Source organism: Staurois parvus, unplaced genomic scaffold (genome assembly GCF_062004578.1).
Source record: "Staurois parvus isolate SC_StPar_1 unplaced genomic scaffold, SC_StPar_1.0 ptg000574l, whole genome shotgun sequence".
NCBI lineage: Eukaryota > Metazoa > Chordata > Amphibia > Anura > Ranidae > Staurois > Staurois parvus.
The window spans coordinates 2,526,313-2,541,622 of NW_028318370.1; the positions used below are offsets into that span (position 1 = coordinate 2,526,313).

General features: G+C 38.9%; 1 protein-coding gene across 1 annotated transcript in view; it reads left to right on the forward strand.

Moving 5' to 3' along the window:
* The first annotated feature begins 7,233 nt into the window (after positions 1–7,233).
* Positions 7,234–15,310, forward strand: part of BCL9 (BCL9 transcription coactivator) — a 448,616-nt gene continuing 440,539 nt past the window's right edge. Inside the window, exon 1 of the mRNA XM_089691903.1 lies at positions 7,234–7,474. The gene's annotated coding sequence lies outside the window, so the exon portion shown is untranslated. The remainder of the gene's footprint in view (positions 7,475–15,310) is intronic.

Consider the following 15,310-nt stretch of genomic DNA (forward strand, 5'->3'; position numbering starts at 1 on the left):
CCCCCAAATGTCAGGACAGGACAGATTATCCCCCAAATGTCAGGACGGTACAGATATCCCCCAAATGTCAGGACAGGACAGATATCCCCCAAATGTCAGGACGGTACAGATATCCCCCAAATGTCAGGACAGGACAGATATCCCCCAAATGTCAGAACAGTACAGATATCCCCAAATGTCAGAACAGTACAGATATCCCCCAAATGTCAGGATGGTACAGATATCCCCCAAATGACCCCTTTTTGCAAAGCAGACAGTCCGGCGTATTTCATAACAGGCATGGCGAGTTTTTTGAAGTTGTCATTTTTTTGTCATAATTTTTCGAAAAGTGAATAAATGTAAAAAATTATTTTCACAATTTTTTTACATACTGTCACCAGTGCAGTACAGTGTCATCTTATAACTGGTGTGGCAGTGATCAGGGACACTGACTGGTGACAGTACGAAAAAAAAAAATTATCATTTTTGTTTTCAATTTTATTTTATTTTTGTTTATTATTTTTTTTATTTATTTATTACTCTCTTTTTTTAATATTTCTTTCATATTGCACTATGATCAAAGTAGTATAATGGTAATATTGTACTACTTTGGGGAAGTGATCAGTATTTTTTTTTTTTTACACAATACAAGCATTTAACTGAATGAAATCGATTCATTCAGGTTTTTTTTTTTGTTGTAATTAGCTGTGATTGGCCACGGCTAATCACATGACACAGATGGGCTGTGATTGGCCCAGACTGTGCACGTGAGAGCTGTTACCATTCACAGCTAGACACAGTTGTATACAATTGATGGCATGAAAGGAAGCCATCCATTGTATATAACTGTCATGTGACCTGCTGTGATTGGTCACAGCAGGTTACATGGTACTGGCAAGAGATCTGACACAGATCTGTCATCGGCCGTGTCAGATCTCGCTACAGCGTGGCCCTGCGGGCACGTGCAAAGCGCGATCAGGGAAGGACATCATATGACACCCTCCCGAAGGGTCGAAATGTTCACTCGGCCGTCATTTGACCATAGGCTGGGCGGGAAGGGTTAAAAGCAAAAACCAGTATTTTTTGCTACAATAGTGTTCAAAGGAGAAGCTGCTGAAATGCATGGTAGTGCGTTTCTGCCGCATTTTGCAGCATGTTTGCCGCATTTTGCATTTTTACTCTGCCCAGTAACAAAAAAAATTCCACTGAACAAAAAAAAAGCTGAACAAAACACGGTAAAAATGCGTCAAAGGCCCATCAAAACGCGTCAGCCGCACATAAAAAAACGCAAATCAAATTGCGAAACGCATAGCAAAATGGGCATTAAAAAAATACTGCATAGGTGTGAATGGAGCCTACTCAGGCACACTGTAGGCTGGCTGAAATATCTATGGAGAACATCGGCAGGGCTCTGTGTGAGCTGCGTTTATCATGGGGTGGATGACACGGACAGCCATATGTTCAAACCATGAAGGCTGACTGTGACTTTAGCACAGCTGCAGGTCTTACTGGATAGCGACACACACTCAGACTTCAAATTCATGCCTGTCTTCAAAAACAGCGGGAACACCTGTTCAAGGGGTGACAACACTGCTCCTATACAGATTAATGCTAAGGCAGCGTTGTCACCCTAGGACAACGAGTTCCCAATTATAGCTCCCATTGGCAGGATCTCCAGGTGGAAACAGAAGCAAAGGAAGCCTGCAAAAAGCGATCACATGGGGTAAGATCGCAGACACTTTTTTTTTCTTGGTTTTACGTAAGCGTTACGGTACATCTAGCCACCTGCTTTCAGGTTTTCGGGCGCGTCACCACGCTCCCTGATGTCCTGTGCTGTGATTGGACAAAGCCCAAGTTTGTCAGCAGGTTTAAGCCAATAATTTGATGATACCTGCTGATAAGCTGTGGCCAATCACATCACAGAGTTCTGTGTTTACAAACACATAGAGGTCTGTACACAAAACAGTGATCTGGCTTTTTCATCTCCCTGTAAAGCAGGGAGAAAAAAACAACCAGATCTGTGAGTAAAAGCAGAACATATGACACATTGTTAGGCACACAGGCTACTTTCACACTGATCCACCACAAAAGCATACCAAAAATTCATATGCGTTTTTGCCACGGTTTTTCCGCACTTTCGGTGCTTTTTTTTGTAAAGGACATGCGGCTTAAAAAATGCATCAAAAACCACTTCCAAGGTGTGTTTTTGAGGCGTTTTCCATTGATTTCAATTGGAAAAGGTGTTTTTGGTGTGCTTGTTTTTAAATGATCAAACATGCTTCAAAAAAACAGAAGCGCAATGCCCCAGTGTAAAAACATACATAGACATACGTAGGGAGGAATTTTTCATGAGCTTTTCTTTAACACAAAAGCGCTTCGAAAACTCAGAGTGAAAGCGGCCGTAACCCTGTGATGTTAACCCCTTCCCAGCCATGTCATTAGTACAGTGTATAGTATTATCACTGATCGCTGTCACTAGTGACGTCAGTGTCAGTCAGTTACTATCCCTTCCAGCCAGTGTCTGTTAGCACCAGATTGCCCACCACACTATCACAGTCCCACTATAAGTCACTGATCACTGCCATTACAAGTATAGCGTCATAGCTGCGTAAATTCCAGTATCTATCCCAGAGTTACCTTTCACACAAACCAATTAATATACATTATTGGGATTCTATTTTTTATTTTACCAACGGCATGTAGCAGTATACAACTTGGCCTAAATTTATGAAGAAATTTTATTTTATTGGATAAAAAATAAAAAAAATACCACCAAAAGAAAAATTTAATTTGTGTACAGTGTTGCATGACTGCTCAATTGACGGTTAAAGTAGCAAACACGTAGCATAATACATTTTGCCCTAAATTTATAAAGAAATATTTTATTTTTTTATTGGAAATGTTTTATAGCAAAAAATAAAAAATATTGCTGTTGTTTTTTTTTATTTGTTTATAGCACAGAAAATAAAAAAAATTAAAAAAAAAACAATAAAATAAAAAATAAAAAAATACCACCAAAAGAAAAATTTAATTTGTGTACAGTGTTGCATGACTGCTCAATTGATGGTTGAAGTAGCAAACACGTAGCATAATACATTTTGCCCTAAATTTATAAAGAAATATTTTATTTTTTTATTGGAAATATTTTATAGCAAAAAATAAAAAATATTGCTGTTGTTTTTTTTTTTTTGTTTATAGCACAAAAAATAAAAAAAATGTAAAAAAACCCAATAAAATAAAAAAATACCACCAAAAGAAAAATTGAATTTGTGTACAGTGTTGCATGACTGCGCAATTGACGGTTAAAGTAGCACAGCGCTGCATAGCAAAAAATTGACCTAGTCATGATGGGGGGGGGGTAAATCTTCCAGAGGGCGAGTGGTTAAGAAATGCATGTGATAACGTATTAATTAATTAATGAGAGCTGCATTCATTTTCGTCTTTTATATCTAAGGCCCCGTTCCCACACATGTTTTTGGAGCGACAAAATTATTATTATTATTATTATACAGTATTTATAAAGCGCCAATAGTTCACTCAGCGCTGTACATTACAAAGGGGGACAGAACATGTGACAGAACAATACCAATACAATGCAAAACATGAGGGGATTGAGGGCCCTGCTCTTTGGAGTTTACAATCTAGAAGATGAGCAGCAAACCCAGGATTCTGCCATTAACACTGCGATTGCAGTGCGGTTCTAAAACGAGCAGCAAAACGTGCATATCCTGTGGCTTTGATGCAGCTTTAAAGAACCCCCTCCTTGCAGTTGGACTGCTCCTTCACTTCAATGGTTAAATGCTTGTTTAGGTCTAAGCCCCTGTCCCTCTGTGTCCAATGCAAGGCTATGGGCCCCACATCGTACCTAATGACATCATGCTACCAACGCAGGAGGTGAGAAAAGACTGTATGCGCTGATCTATCTAGCAGCATGAAAGAAGCCTGCAAGAGCAGGGGATCGGGTCAGGAAAAGTGTTTTTTCTTACAATCCTCTAACCTTTGCAGCGCAGGGGTAGCCTCACTGCAAGGGAGAAATTTTCGTGTTGAAGATGAAGTCAATGTAAATCATTGATTTAAACTGTAAAATACTGCATATGGCCACTAGATGGAGCCAAGTATCATAGGCATTCATAATAATACTTAGCTCCATCTACTGGACAAGTATGGTATTTTCTGGGTTATATCAATGGCTTACATTCGAACAGCACAGAATACAGCCTGATTACATTCATTTTTTGGGGTTTTTTTTGCCCATTTACACAGAACAAATGTACAACCACTAGGTGTCTATGCAGATTCTTTATAAATCAGTCCTTAATAGAAATAAAAAAAGCTCTGGCTGATACCTCCCACAGTCTGGGTTATATCAATGGTTTACATTCGAACAGCACAGAATACAGCCTGTTTACAAAAAAACCGCCAAAAGCCGAAATTCGTTAACCCAGCAGCGCGTTTAAAAAAAACATACGCCAAAAGCCAAAAACAGCCGCTGTAAAACCATCCCGTGTGCATTAAGACTTAAGATTCTTCTACCACCGGTGACTGATAATAAAACGGAACTCCCGGAGTGTTTCGCCCTCCCCAAAAACGCATGTAAAAAAAATCACAGAGGTCGCCGGCCTCTGCGCCAAGTATAAAAAAAGAAAAAAAAAAGAACTTCGTTAACCCAGCGGCGTATTAAAAAAACAAAAAAACGGCAATAGTCAATAACAGCCACTGTAAAAACGTCCCGTGTGCATGAAGCTTTAAGATTCTTCTAACACCGGCGACTGATGATAAAATGGAACTCCCGGCGTGTTTCGTCCTCCCTGAAAATGCATGTAAAAAAAAAATCACAGGGGTTGCTGGCCTCTGTTCCAAGTATTAAAAAAAAAAAAAGAACTTCGTTAACCCAGCGGCGTCTTAAAAAAAAACAAAAACGCCAAAAGCCAAAAACAGCCGCTGTAAAAACGTCCTGTGTGCATGAAGACTTAAGATTCTTCTACCACCGGTGACTGATAATAAAACGGAACTCCCGGCGTGTTTCGCCCTCCCCAAAAACGCATGTAAAAAAAAAAATCACAGAGTTCGCCGGCCTCTGCGCCAAGTATAAAAATAAAAAAAAAAAGAACTTTGTTAACCCAGCGGCGTATTAAAAAAACAAAAAAATGCCAAAAGCCAAAACCAGCTGCTGTAAAAACGTCCCGTGTGCATGAAGCCTTAAGATTCTTCTAACACCGGCGACTGATGATAAAATGGAACTCCCGGCGTGTTTCGTCCTCCTTGAAAATGCATGTAAAAAAAAATCACAGGGGTCGCTGGCCTCTGTTCCAAGTATTAAAAAAAAAAAAAAGAACTTCGTTAACCCAGCGGCGTCTTAAAAAAAACAAAAACGCCAAAAGCCAAAAACAGCCGCTGTAAAAACGTCCTGTGTGCATGAAGACAAGATTCTTCTAACACCGGTGACTGATGATAAAACGGAACTCCCGGCGTGTTTCGCCCTCCCCAAAAACGCATGTAAAAAAAAAATCACAAAGGTCGCCGGCCTCTGCGCCAAGTATTAAAAAAAAAAAAAGAAAAAAAAAAAAAAGAACTTCGTTAACCCAGCGGCATGTTAAAAAAAAAACCCGCGAAAACCAGTCGCTGTAAAAACATCCTGTGTGCATGAAGCCTTAAGATTCTTCTAACACCGGCAACTGATGATAAAACGGAACTCCCGGCGTGTTTCGTCCTCCCCGAAAACGCATGTAAAAAAAAAAATTCACAGGGGTTGCCGGCCTCTGCGCCAAGTATTAAAAAAAAAAAAAAAGAACTTCGTTAACCCATCGGCGTATTAAAAAAACAAAAAAACTCCAAAAGCCAAAATCAGCTGCTGTAATAACGTCCCGTGTGCATGAAGACTTAAGATTCTTCTAACACCGGCAACTGATGATAAAACGGAACTCCCGGCGTGTTTCGTCCTCCCCGAAAACGCATGTAAAAAACAAAAACACAGGGGTCGCCGGCCTCTGCGCCAAGTATTAAAAAAAAAAAAAAAGAACTTTGTTAACCCAGCGGCATGTTAAAAAAAAAACGCCAAAACCAGCCTCTATAAAAATGTCCCGTGTGCATGAAGCCTTAAGATTCTTCTAACACTGGCAACTGGTGATAAAACGGAACTCCCGGCGTGTTTCGTCCTCCCCGAAAACGCATGTAAAAAAAAAATCACAGGGGTCGCCGGCCTCTGCGTCAAGTATTAAAAAAAAAAAGAACTCCGTTAACCCAGCGGCATGTTAAAAAAAAAAAAAACGCCAAAACCAGCCTCTGTAAAAACGTCCCGTGTGCATGAAGCCTTAAGATTCTTCTACCACCGGTGACTGATGATAAAACGGAACTCCCGGCGTGTTTCGTCCTCCCCAAAAACGCATGTAAAAAAAAAAAATCACAGAGGTCGCCGGCCTCTGCGCCAAGTATTAAAAAAAAAAAAAAGAACTTCGTTAACCCAGCGGCATGTTAAAAAAAAACGCCAAAACCAGCCGCTGTAAAAACGTCCCGTGTGCATGAAGCCTTAAGATTCTTCTATCATTGGTGACTGATGATAAAACAGAACTCCCGGCGTGTTTCGCCCTCCCCAAAAACGCATGTAAAAAAAAATCACAGAGGTCGCCGGCCTCTGCGCCAAGTATTAAAAAAAAAAAAAAAAGAACTTCGTTAACCCAACGGCGTGTTAAAAAAAGAAAAATTCCAGAGCCAGACTGTGCTATGCAGAGCGGCGACAGGCAGGAGGAGGTAGAGCCGAGGCGGCGCGTTTCCTTTTCACAAAAAAAAAAAAAAATTTGCGGATAATTAGGCATCAGAATCCCTTGATCATAACAATGCACTCGCCAAAAGCGCCTCTCTCCTGCCATTTTGCTGGGATAAAGGCGAGAGTCACCCAACCCCCCCCCCACCATCCCCCACGGCTATGTCTCCAGCCAGTGTGTGTGCACACGCGTGTGTGTGTGCATGTATGTGTGTCCCACTCCTGGTACAGCAGTGCTGTGGCTTGCATTGGAGCTTGCCCTGGCTGTCTGTCAGTGGAGTTTTTAGTTTGCATTTGGAAGAAAGAGGAGGTGGAGGAGAAAAAAGGAGGAGGAGGAGGAAGAAGAAGAAGGAGGAGGAGGGGGGGGGGGAGAGGAGGTAGAAGGAGGAAGGAGAAGGGAAAAAAAAAAAAAAGAGGGGGAGGGAGAAAATGTCTTGTTTGTGGCTTGTCAGCAATTGCTTGAGACAAGCTTCTATGTGTGAAAGCTACTTGGCATGAATGCCTGGGCTGTACCAAGTCTCCCAGCGGCCAGAGGGGGAGTCGCAAGAAGCGCAGATCACAACACAGGCAGACAATAGGCCCCTGAAGGGTCCCCCCCCTAAAGTTGCTTTGATGTTGTCCTAGTGTCTTCACACCAAGGGCCAAGGGACTGGCAGCCCAACTCGCCTCCACCGGTGCCCATATTGCTCTTGCCCACTTCTTGCAATGCAGCTGCCCTTGTGCTGAGCAGGCAAGGTAAGAAGATATCCATTGTTGATTTTTTTTTTTTTTTTTTTGGCAGCTTGTTTGCTGTGGGAGGGTGAGGAGGGAACAAGCTGAATTCCTGAGCTTACACACACAGCAGACAGTAGTCATTGCATTGGGTGACACATTGAGCCCACTCCTGCACCCTGCCTGTCCTTGTTTGTCAACACTGCTTGTGGCCCAAAAAATATTTAGAAAAAAAGAATTGAAAAAAAAAAAAAAAAAAAGAATAACATTGTTGCCAGGGATCGGTGATAAGGTGCTGCATACCTTCTGCAAAAAAAAAAAATATTGCCAGATCCCAGAGCGGTGTGAACCGAGACAGTTACCCCCCAACCGGTGCCCGCTGGGGCCAATCTCAGCTCACCCGGGCCAAACTTTTATTTGGCAATGGGGCAAGGAGTGGGGTTTTTTTTTTTTTTAATGCTTTCAGTGGGATTGTTTTCAACATAGAAGCTCCAAGGAAAGAGAGTTGTATTTGCGTGGAAGGGGATGTGATTTTTTTTTTTTTTTTGGGCAGAGCGGAGATTGTTTAATAGTGACGGATGAATTTTAATGTGAACTGCTGCTATGCTGGAGAGCCCGGGGGATGGAGATGATGTGATCTACTTAGAGGCTCGGTGTGCTGCTTGTTGATGGGAGTAATAAGAATATTATATAAGTGGCGGTATAAAATTATATAATAAATTATAGGGTAGGAGGATTTATACACTATAATAAATATAAGTAGAAATATGGAATAATGTAGAACAATTATATGGTATGATACTTTATACTGTATAATAAATAGAACTAGAAATCTAAAATAATATTTAAAAATTATATGGTATGATGCTTTATAGACTATAATTTAAAAAAAATAAAATAAAAAAAAAAAAATATATATATATATATATATATATATATATATAATAACTTTGTGTGTATCTCTCTCTCTCTCTATTTAAAAATATATTTTATTTGTTTTATTTTTAAATATATATATATATATATATATATTATTTTTTTTTTTTTATAAATATATATATATACATATATATAATAACTTTGTGTGTATCTCTCTCTCTCTATTTAAAAATATATTTTACTTTTTTTTATTTTTAAATATATATATAATATTTTTTTTTTAAATATATATATATATATATATATATATATATATATATATATATAAAGAGAGAGAGATAATTTTTCTTTTTTAGGAAGCTATGAACACTATCGGAATTATAACAATAATAATAATACATTATTATTATTAGTAGTAGTAGTAGTAATAATAATAAAAATAATGATAATGATAACAATGATAATAACAACAATAATAACAACAACCATAATAATAAATTATAAAATTATTTTTATTATTATTTTTATTATTACTAGTAGTTATTATCACTAATATTATATAATTATTATCATTATATGACAATAACAAGCTGCTAATCTTTTTTTTAAAAATCTCCTTTAAAAAAAATCTCCTTAAACTACTTCCTGTAACAGTTTTACTGCCTTTAATTACTAATATTATATCAATATTATCATTATATGACAATAACAAGCTGCTGATCTTTTTTTTTTTTTTTTTTTTTTAAATCTCTTAAAAAAAATATCCTTAAACTGCTTCCTATAATAGTTTTAATACCATTAATGACTTTTTGGGGTTCATGTCAATTAGTTTCTGTTAGAAAAAAAAAAAGATTACAAGTTAAAATAAATCTGTCATGAAAGATACAAGAAGGCTGCCATTGTTGACCTCTACTTCTGAAAATGCCACTTGCTTGGCTGCTTTGCATTTAAGGTTTTCATTGACCCACAAGTATTGATATAAGGACTTCTGACTTTTGCTTGCTGCATGCTTTTTCTGGGTCTGTGACTGAGAGGGATTGTAGCTCAAAAAAGCTAGGCAACAAGTACTTTTATTAAGTGGCAGGACCCTAATGCTTTCATACATGGGGTGACTGGTCTGGTGCAAGTAAGCAATTGAGGCCTTCTAACATTTGATCTGACTTTCAAGATCTAAATATTTAGATTAGAGCATTGGAGCAGCCAGGGAGTTAGCATTTTCAAGAGACAGAAGCCTTCTTAATTCTGTTATAATAGTTTTACTTTGAGGTGGTGTGCAAGTATCTTTTTGCGCAAGCAGTCAACCTCCTGCCCAAAATTGGCCTAGAATGATACCAACTTTTTTTGTTTTTAACAAAATGAGAATTATTGTTGTTGTTGTTAATAGTGCTTATTATTATAATAATAATAATAATAATAACAATTAAAGCAATAAATTATTATTATTAGTAGTAGTAGCAATACATTATTATTATCAGTAGTAGTAGTAATAAATTATTATTGTTAGTAGTAGTAGCAGCAATAATTTTTTATTAGTAATAGTAGTAGTAGTAGCAATAATTTATATTATTAGTAGTAGTAGGAGAAGGAATAATGTATTATTATTATTATTATTATTATTATATAATTAATTACTATTAGTAGTAGTAGTAATAGCAATAATTTATTATTATTATTAGTAGTAGTAGTAGTAGTAGTAAATTATTATTGTTAGTAGTAGTAGTGGCAGCAATCATTTTTTATTATTATTAGTAGTAGTAGCAGCAGTAGTAGTAGCAGCAATAATTTTTTATTATTATTATTAGTAGTAGTAGTAGTAGTAGTAGTAGTAGTAGCAGCAGCAATAATTTATTATTATTACTAGTAGCAGTTGTAGTCGTAGTAGTAATAAATTATTATTGTTAGTAGTAGTAGCAGCGATATTTTTTTATTAATATTATTAGTAGTAGGAGGAGGAGGAGAAGTAATAATTTATTATTATTGTTATTATTATTAGTAGTAGTAGTAGTAATAAATTATTATTGTTAGTAGTAGCAGCAATAATTTATTATTATTATTAATAATAATAATAATAGTAGTAATAGAAGCAGCAATAAATTATTATTATTAATAGTAGTAGTAGTAGAAGCGGCAAGAATTTATTAGTAGTAGTAGTAGCAATAAATTAGTAGTAGTAGTAGGAATAATTTTTTATTAGTAGTAGTAGCAATAAATTATTATTATTATGATTATTATTATTATTGCTGCCAGCACAGAGGACTAGGCCCCATGGCTTAATTACAAAATGCCAGATATCTTTATGTCTGAGGTGTGCAGATACTTACATAGTTGCGGTTAGCAGCAGAACTTTCATATAATGTCACTTTGTAACTTTTTTTTGTGATTTCAAGTTTTGCAAAGTGAATGAACAATAGTCTTTTAAATAAAAGTGCTACAAGTAAAATTGCATGCGTGTAAACTCGTACACCGGTACACACCACAAAGGATTCCACATGTATGAGTCTTTGGTGAGCAGCTTTGGTGTAAGTGACCATGGATCTTTTTTTTTTTTTTAATTAAAGTGACAAATAAAACTTCAGTAAACTTCATGCACTGCTGTACTTTAACATATAATGAGTTGTGCTGTGCTGCGTTGAAATGCAGATATGCTGCATTCTTATGCCACTGTACATGTATGTGAATGGGGTACATGTATGTGAATGGGGTACATACAGGGGCGGACTGACCATTTGGAAACTCGGGCACTGCCTGAGGGCCGGGGTCAGTAGGGGGCCCCATGAGATGCCCCTGGTACCTTTTTCATAGGTTTTTTTGAGTTTGGGCAAGGACACAGGGGCCCCATGATCCCCTATTGCCCGGGGGCCCCATGAGTTGTCAGTCTGCCCCTGGGTACATGTATGTGAATGGGGTACATGTATGTGAATGGGGTACATGTATATGAACGGGGTACATGTAGAACAATTGTTATCTATGTGCCCTTCTGTTGAGCTTGTGTTTATTAGTGCAGATGATTGCAGTTGGTGTGAATGAGCCCTAACACCCATTACACACAGGGGTGTATTTACCACAAGGCAAACAAGGCATTTGCCTAGGGCAGCATTTTTCAGGGGGGGGCAGCACTGCCTCTTGGAAGAAGGGATGGAAGAAGGGACACAGGTGGCATGGGGACCTGGTGGGTTCCAAGAGATGGTGTGGGTTTCATGACGGTGTATGCACAGCCCGACTCTCATTCCCAGGGATGTCCGGAGCTGTGATGGTGAGTGTTTCTCTCTCTCTCTCTCTCTCTCTCTCTCTCTCTCTCGGGGATCATCCCATGGGGGATGGTGGCTGGTGTATGGGGGCCAGTGGTAGTTGAAGGCTCGGGTGGAGGGGCGCCAATTTTTGTGTTGCCTAGGGCAGCACAAAATCTAAATACACCACTGATTACACACATTGCATAGGATTTTTTTAAAAATAGACCACATTTGAAGTTTAATAATGCACGTGTCTGGGAACACAGGAAGGAATAGTGTAGTAATTAGAGATGACAAAAACTGGGAGTTTGACAACATTTTAGCAAAAATAATGGGACATTTTGAAAACATTTTGGTGTAATGCCTTGGATCTGGTGCAAAAGACTAACGTAAAGTGGAGCTCCACTCAAAAGGGAAAGTTCCGCTTTAAGTACTGGTCCCCCGCTCCCCATGAAGAATTGACACCTTTGGGGAGCGGGTACCCAATTTTGATGGCTACCCACTTCTGCGACTGCCTAGGCGATCAGAAGTGAAAGTTGTCCTCTCTGCAGTCTTCTGGGACACGTGACAGGTCCCAGAAGAGGACGGGTCCATTCACAAGGCGTTGCGCTACTCACGCATGCGCAGTGGGCACCCGACTGTGAAGCCGCAAGCTGTCACAGCCGGGTGCCCACACTTAGGATGGTGGGGAGCGAGCCCACCACTGGATTGGTGAGTGGCTGTTTTTTAAAAGTCAGCAGCTAAAGCTGCTGACTTTAATTTTATTTTTTTTTTTGGTTTGACTGGAGCTCCGCTTTAAGGTGGAATACTTCTTTAAGGTGGAATACTTTGGTGTCAATAGGGAAGACTAAAGCCAGCCATAGCTAGTTCAGCAAGAACAGGGTGAATTTCGATCCATTGACTTCAGTGCAACCAGCCTGGCTGTTTTTTTTTCACTTTTCACTGCTGGCCCCTATAGCCGCCAGCAGTGGTCATTGTATTCTGACAGCGGGGAAACCTCCTGCTGTCAGAATACAATAGCACTGCGGGAGGGATTCCCCCATCAACACTGATTGTGTTGATGGGGGAATTGACCAATTTTCTTTCCGTCAACCCATGATTGACGGAAAGAACATTGTATAATCTCTTGCCAGCATAAGTTAAAATATAGTTATAGGCTATTTTGTTTTTTTTAAAGGAGAGTTATAACCCCTGTCATGTTTTTTTCCCATCTGTGTCCTATTGGGGAGATTTACCTTCACTTCCTGCCCCATAGCCAAACAGGAAGTAAGAGAAAATTTCTGCAAATTAAGGGAACCTGTAGTGTCCCCATTGGATGATTTCCCCTCTATTGCTATTCTGGGGACAACTGAAAATGTGGGATTTTTTGTTTTTACTCTCAATTTTGATGATAATGGTTAACAGGACAAATAGATGGGGTAAATCTCCCTAATGGCAACACAGACAGCAATAAGAACCTAACAGGGGCTCTAATCCATCTCCACTCTATCCAAAAATAAAGTTATTCCTTTTAGGCATCAACAGGGAGGATTACCTTAAAGTGGAATGCCTTGAAGTCAATGAGAGAGACCAACTTAAGGTGGAATGCCTTGAAATCAATAGGGAAGTCTAACTTAAGGTGGAATGTCTTGTAGTCAATGGAGAAGACTACTTAAGGTGGAATGTCTTGGATTCAATGGGGAAGACTACTTAAGGTGGAATGCCTTGGATTCAATGGGGAAGACTAACTAAGGTGGAATGCCTTGGAGCCAACAGGGCAGACTAACATAAGGTGGAAACATAAGGTGGAATGTCTTGAAGTCAATAGGAAAGACTAACTTAAGGTGGCATGTCTCAGAGTCAGTGGGGAAGACTAACTTAGGTGGAATGCCTTGGAGCCAAAAGGGAAAACTAACTTAAGTTGGAATGTCTTGGAGTCAATGTGGAAGATTAATTGAGGGGGAATGCCTTGGAGCCAACAGGGCAGACTAACATAAGGTGGAAACATAAGGTGGAATGTCTTAGAGTCAATGGGGAAGACTAACTTAAGGTGGAAAGTCTCAGTGTCAGTGGGGAAGACTAACTTAGGTGGAATGCCTTTAAGCCAAAAGGGAAAACTAACTTAAGGTAGAATGTCTTAGAGTCAATGGGGAAGACTAACTTAGGTGGAATGCCTTGGAGCCAAAAGGGGAGACTAACATAAGGTGGAAACATAAGGTGGAATGTCTTAGAGTCAATAGGAAACACTAACTTAAGGTGGAATGTCTTAGAAAAAATTGTGAAGACTAACTTAAGGTGGAATGCCTTGAAGTCAATAGGAAAGACAAACTTAAGGTGGAATGTCTCAGAGTCAGTGGGGAAGACTAACTTATGTGGAATGCCTTGAAGCCAAAAGGGCAGACTAACATAAAGTGGAAACATAAGGTGGAATGTCTTAGAGTCAATAGGAAAGACTAACTTAAGGTGGAATATCTTAGAGTCAATAGGAAAGACTAATTTAAGGTGGAATGTCTCAGAGTCAATAGGAAAGACTAACATAAGGTGGAATGTCTTAGAGTCAATAGGAAAGACTAACTTAAGGTGGAATGTCTCAGAGTCAATAGGCAAGACTAACTTAAGGTGGAATGTCTCAGAGTCAATAGGAAAGACTAACTTAAGGTGGAATGTCTTAGGGTCAATAGGAAAAACTAACTTAAGGTGGAATGTCTCAGAGTCAATAAGCAAGACTAACTTAAGGTGGAATGTCTTAGAGTCAATAGGAAAGACTAACTTAAGGTGGAATGTCTCAGAGTCAATAGGCAAGACTAACTTAAGGTGGAATGTCTTAGAGTCAACAGGAAAGACTAACTTAAGGTGGAATGTCTCAGAGTCAATAGGCAAGACTAACTTAAGGTGGAATGTCTTAGATTCAATAGGAAAGACTAACTTAAGGTGGAATGTCTCAGAGTCAGTGGGGAAGACTAACTTAAGGAAGAGTAACTTTAAGGATTCAAGGGGCTTTAAATGGCTCCCAAGGCTTAAGGACGCTCCTTTTATCTTCCCCAGGTCTGTCCTTGTGCCACAAAAACAGCATCTCCTTAGCTGAGAACATGGCGATAGCTATTGAGTAATAAAAGACCACTAACCCTAAACCACCATTATATGTCTTTGATTGCTTTTCATTGTAGAATAAAAGAGGAATGATTGTTCAGTCAAATTGCCACATGTACAGCTAACTCACTGCCACACTAACTGCCACCCTAACAATGGTCCCCATACAAACGCATAGTCACAGGGCTGACATGATGATCACATGACATTGTTTGTAAACAAAGGGTTAGTGCTAGGACCCTTTTTCATTTTTGTCATGCGTTATGTCATGCGTTGAAATCCATAGCATTGAGGCAGTCCAGTGAAAATAATAGTTGAACGCACCCGATTGTCCTGAAAATGTTGAATCAGTAATGTTGCTACAAATGTCATTTCAGCTCACTCCTAGTAGTAATATCCAAAAAAAACATACGATGAAGATGAATTAACCATCAATTAAACAGCAAACATTCGCTGCCACGTATGCATATAGGTGCAAATTATCGCTGTTAAAAACGTATTTATTTATTTATTTCAGGTACTTATATAGCGCCGTCAATTTACGCAGCACTTTACATATATATTGTACATTCACATCAGTCCCTAACCCTCAAGGGGTGTACAATCTAAGGTCCCTAACTCACATTCATATACAATGGCAAAATTAGACAGGAGCCAGTTACCCTACCAGCATGTCTTTGGA